Genomic DNA, 6,433 nt, shown 5'->3' with positions numbered 1-6,433 from the left:
CTCGGAATTGCAGGGAATACTGGAGTTGACGCTGTGCGATCGATCTTCTTATTCATCTCACGTGAGCGCGTGAAGTTTGTATTGCGAGGAATGCTCACGTGTCTTTTACCCAAATTTGGGTTGTTATCCGGTAAGTTATAAACAAGCCCTAAATTTCCAACTGCACATTCGAACTGTTGATACAATTTATCATTTTGAACGTCAGGTTGTTGCGACTTAGTTTTCTTTTGAAGTGTTCCAGGGAGCCCCTTCCTTTTATATACTATTTTTAGCGGTCCAAGTAAACTTTGATAAGCAGGCTCGAAAATCTTGTTTAATGGTCTACATTTGGAATGTATTCCCTTTTTGTTTGGCAAATATAACTGCAAATATCGCGCTACTTTTGCCACAGAATATTCCATATCGGGAGTGTTGACAGATTGTATTGGTCTGTGCTCCGAAGACGGATTTCGCGTTAACGGTGAACCTCGCAACGGAGAAGGAGTAGGAGTTGTGGAAATTTTGCACTTCTTTTGTAAATCCTTCTTCTTACTTAGCTGTATATTTGATGACGTATCTTCTTCTTGTTTCCGTTCTCCATTTTTGGTAAATTTGTTGTAATAATCATGTGAATATGCCAATCTGCTGACAACTCGATCATAGTTATTGTAAGCATTTTGGTCCACTTTAATTGGCTTTGTAGTTGCTTTCTGGATTTTACATATAAGACATTTCCTCTTTTCATTTTCATCAACAATTCCTTTTCTCCATTTAATAACACGCTGAAAGTACTCTCTTCTAGAATGAGAACCTATTCCAGGACAATGTTTACACAACACATTCCAAGCAGCATCTCGTTTCAATAGTTCTGGAGATAATTCCCGCCAGTCTTGTATAGTTGCAATGGGGGGCAAACGCTTTTCTGCTGGAATCTTCTCAAATTTCATATTAGGTGTTACACTTAAACGTCCACATCCTCCTTGAACCCCAGTCTGAGAAGAAGGACGAGCATGGTTTTCAATATTTGAGGTTGAATTGCTTTTCAATATTGGAAATTTCCGCCAAAGCACTGATTCTGGACGTTCGTAGCCATTTTCGCGTGGTGTATTTTGTGGAACGATGCATTCTTCGGGAAATGTACCACGGAATTCTGGTGTTTGACGTCTGTTGGCCTTGTAGTTAGGCGACTGAACTATTTTCTGCCGACTAGGTAAGCTGCTCATCTTGTCGTCTTTAGTTGCATGATCCTAAAATCACTGTAGGTTACATTTGTGACGTCGTTGTCGAAGACGTTACTTTGACTGAACACGTTTTTAACGTGACTAAAATTTTGAAGTCTTGTCTTTGAAGTCAGATACAATACTAGCTTGCAGTCTTCCCCGTCAAAATAAAAGAGATCATTCGGTTGAAGTTTGTGTACCATGTTTAATACGATAAAAGGTAAAGTTGATTATTTCAAATTACGGTAATACTTGTAATTCAGAAAAATTGGCGTTTCTATGGAAGCGTATTAGCGCCACACATTTTTCCCCCTATCTTTGCGTTATATTTGCGATATAACGCAAATATCTTGATTTCAATATTCATTAAGTTTTGTATAAATGTCATTCATTTCGGTTGTGATTTACTAGTAGATAAAAAAAGAAACATACATACAAGGCCAAATCATTATAATAAATATGCATAGGAATAATGGAATACTTGAAGTGCAATTATAAATAAATTAAGACTGATTTGTGCATCAGAAAAGTATATAATTTAAGAAGAAAATAGATATAGCGTAGTATATAGGCATATTTAAATTGAAAGATCAAAAATAATGTCATACAATTGTGAAACTTCAAAGTCAAATAGACAAAATGATCTTTCTGCTTTAAAATGAATTATTAATAAGGAAAACTTTTTTTTTTTAATTTTGATGCAAGAAATCGGGTTTTTTCTTTCAAATCTCAGAATACGATAAAGATTCTTTGATAGAAAGTCATTGAATTTCATTTCAATATAGAAGAGTCTTTTTAAGATGCTTGGGTAGCAATTTCAATGGAGAGAACATAATTTTATTAATAAAACATCTTCATTCTATACATTTATTGCCAAAGGGTAGCTTGTTTGAATCTAATCAGCTTTACACAGTTCTCAAACGAGAGCTTACTTTGGAAGTATATTTTTATTCGGTTATAGCTATATTAGCAGGGTTGATTTTTTTCTTCGGTATAACCTCAATTTACTCAATTTTCTTTGTAATATATATACTAGTAGTAACATGGATATCGTTTTTGGGGGCCTTTATAGATTGCTGTTAGGTGAGAGCCAATGCTCCGCGTTGAATACCGTACTTTGGCCTATGATGGTTTACTTTTACGAATAGTGACTTAGATGGAGAGTTTTCTTATTGGCACTCATACCACATCTTCTTATATTATTCTGCTCATTATTAGTCAATGATATGTTCTAATTATTCAAGCATTTTACTTTGCAATGACTACAAAGGTAATAAATTTTAATATATACAGCCTCCTCCATTAATAACTGCTGTTTCCTTTGAATCTTAAATAAGAAATAAGATAAAACAAAAGTTTGCGTTATAACGCAAATGTTTGCGTTATATAGCAAAGGTTTGCGTTAAACGCAAAAGGTATGCGTTATATCGCAAAGGTTTGCGTTATAACGCAAAGATAGGGGGATGTGTGGCGCTAATACGCTTCCGTACGTTTCACTTATTCCGGAATTTCTTCTACAATTTTGAACAACGTCACCGATTTGAGCTAGACATATTGCCTTCCTTTCTATTATATGATATAATGTCAGAAAGAAACGAAAAACTTCAAATATTTGAAAAATGAGGAATTAACTTTGTCCTTTACTGGATGTATTCAATCTCTCTCACTCGCTCACTTTTTAATGCAGCGACCAATCATTAAGGAATGAGCGAGTGAGAGATTTAATTTTAATTAGATTGTGGATGTATTAGAACTACCGAATGTGCAGGTACTACGCTAGCTTCAAACCAGGCGGCGATTCAAAATCGAAACGCAGTAAACGTCAATACACTGTATAAATCAATCTACTTCTAAACAGAACTGTAAAGCAACTGTATAGATTATCCAATAAAAAATGACATATAAGACAAAAAGTCAGTACAATAACCGCGAGATAAGCGCTAGAAAAAAACTACCAACAAACGTATTACTTCTACACAGAGCTCATGACCATGCAATCATACAGAGACCCAAATTGTGTAACCACAAATGATTGGTAGATATTGACACACACATTTTGTTATTATTTACGACAAAGTGTAAACATATTTCAATTCCAATATATAAACGTGTATAAATCCTGAACGTGAAATACGATGTTATAATTGATAGATTGATTGGTTGTTTAACGTCCAGTGGCAAATATTTCATGTATGTCCATGACGATAACAAATTGACAATTACTACACTAGGTAGGTAGATGCCATCCGGGATGAAGATTGGGGAAATTTGGACTGGCACGGGAAAAAGAAGGTATAATGGAGAGGGACATGAAGAAATTTAGCCTTGCAACATGCCACCTATGGATCCCTCGAAGAGCCGTGGCCAGGGTTCTTAACGTTCAAAAAGCGTGGCACTCACTTTACACGAGGCAATAGATTTAACGTCCCTACTATGTTATAAAATATGTATCAATCATCGTTAACACTGTACTAACTTTTTTTCATAATTATTGGAAAATAAGGATACAACACTTGTGGTAATGTACGCAGGAGTAATGAATAACCGGCGGGAGTCAGTATTACATTATATTATTATTATTCAATATTGCGTTTTATATCTATTTTGAAGTCATATAAGTGAGGTTATTATTAAGGTCACTATTAACATGCGACAGATGGATGATTTCGAAAAACAATATCCAACATATGCTGTAAATCAAAGGATAATAGTGATCCATGTCGAGGATACATTATATTTATTTTTTGTGTAAATATCTATATCTTATTCTTATATTGGATTTTAATTTCTACTTCAAATTCTATGATCCTTATGAGTAAAAAAGTGTCGAAATATTCAAAAGTAATAGTATTTTTGCATTGTTTTGTATTGTTGGTTATAGGATCAATATAAAGCATGAAAAGAAAAAAACTGTGTTCTCCCGAAGGCAATGTAAGAAACGGAGAAGTGCTGTATACCTTCTTAGATTGACAGTCCCATCTTTTTGAAAATCATATTTTCACTTCAGTTAAAAGTATTCATATACCATTTATTGATTAAAATCTTTAAACAAACATTTGCCCCCTGTTCCTTAAAAATCCAAAAATCTGCCTACACCAATGCTAAACAAAAAGTACAAATTCGAAAATAGAAAGTATAGATTGAGCGAGCGACACTTCTTTGCCGTCAAAACTTAACTTCATCTACGAGAAATGGCTTAGCATGTGACATACGTTTCCAAATAGTGAATGCTTTATCCGTTGATTTTGTGTAAGTAAACAGTAGGGCACATGGGTGTAACTGGTTTATGTGTGCTTAAACACCTCCCTTATTTACCGTTGATTCTGCTTGAAGACCAATGCTGCTACCGGCAATGTAGAAAACCCAGTAATATTTAATAATGTAAATTAAATAGAACTTTCTGATTTGATTCCTTTACATCATATTGAGACAACATATGTGCATTTGTACATGTACAATACAGCTTTGATCACTTGAGTATATCTTGACTTCTGCATGCCAGATTAAACTTTTTATCAATAATTAAGATACACGCGGGAAAGACTTGAACTGTTTGATGCCAACACCAAATGTAGCTTATCACCGGATTCATAATCGTTTTGATCAGCACGACAGTCTGGTATCTCTACTCACTAGAGGATGGCCTTCCGCGGGACATGAGTCTCAGACCTGTCTGACGTTTGTTTTGTACTAGAGGATGGCCTCGGAAGTTCCGCGGGAGTCTCAGACCTGAGTTCACTAACGTTTGTTTTGTACAAGAGGATGGCCTTCCGCGGGACATGAGTCTCAGACCTGAGTTCACTAACGTTTGTTTTGTACAAGAGTATGGCCTTCCGCGGGACATGAGTCTCAGACCTGAGTTCACTAACGTTTGTTTTGTACAAGAGGATGGCCTTCCGCGGGACATGAGTCTCAGACCTGAGTTCACTAACGTTTGTTTTGTACAAGAGGATGGCCTTCCGCGGGACATGAGTCTCAGACCTGAGTTCACTAACGTTTGTTTTGTACAAGAGGATGGCCTTCCGCGGGACATGAGTGTCAGACCTGAGTTCACTTACGTTTGTTTTGTACAAGAGGATGGCCTTCCGCGGGACATGAGTCTCAGACCTGAGTTCACTAACGTTTGTTTTGTACAAGAGGATGGCCTTCCGCGGGACATGAGTCTCAGACCTGAGTTCACTAACGTTTGTTTTGTACAAGAGGATGGCCTTCTGCGGGACATGAGTCTCAGACCTGAGTTCACTTACGTTTGTTTTGTAATAGAGGATGGCCTTCCGCGGGACATGAGTCTCAGACCTGAGTACACTAACGTTTGTTTTGTACAAGAGGATGGCCTTCCGCGGGACATGAGTCTCAGACCTGAGTTCACTAACGTTTGTTTTGTACTAGAGGATGGCGGGACATGAGTCTCAGACCTGAGTTCACTAACGTTTGTTTTGTACAAGAGGATGGCGGGACATGAGTCCCAGACCTGAGTCCGCTAACGTTTGTTTTGTGGGGTTCGTGTTGCTCAATCTTTTATAGTTTTATGTGTAATATGGTATGTGGACTTTTGTTAGTCTTTAAATCCTTACCGCTTTTAATCAAAGACCTCTTTCCGAATAGTGATTTTTATTTTTTTCGACAAAATTTCAAGTTGGATACTAGTAAGCTATAGATTTTATTACAATTTTGTAAATGTTTTTAAGGATTTTTCTACTTTAGTTATGGCAGCAATCTTGGTTGGATCCATACTAATAATATGGTGTACTCGAGTGGATAGTATTGTCTCATCGGCAATCATACCACATCTCTACATTTTCATACCAAGTGATGACAAAACATCACTTGTCCACAATATACTAGTCATGACTAGGTGAGCTAAAAAAAAAAACAGAGTTATTTGTCTTTAACACTGATGAGTGAAAATAAGAAATAAAACACTATTTTTTTAAAAATTTTTTTATTAATAATAACATTTTAACTTTGGCCGAAGTTTTATCACAGTAACTTGACACTGAGAGATTTCTTTATAGTAGACATATTCTTTTACTTAAAACTTTGATTATTACTATTAAGAAAGACAAAATCGTTTATTAACTCTAGATATATCAATACATAACAGGGGACATGAAATTCTTTCTAGGTTAATTTCTTCTTTTTCAAGAAAAACACCTAACTCTCTCTTTATAAACATAAACATTTTGCTTTGTATACTATACACAATTCCTTGGTTTGACGTAAGACTAGTATGA

Source organism: Mytilus edulis, chromosome 7 (genome assembly GCF_963676685.1).
Source record: "Mytilus edulis chromosome 7, xbMytEdul2.2, whole genome shotgun sequence".
In the NCBI taxonomy this organism is placed as follows: domain Eukaryota; kingdom Metazoa; phylum Mollusca; class Bivalvia; order Mytilida; family Mytilidae; genus Mytilus; species Mytilus edulis.
The sequence above is the reverse complement of the archived record's forward strand: the minus strand, read 5'-3'. Positions refer to the sequence as shown.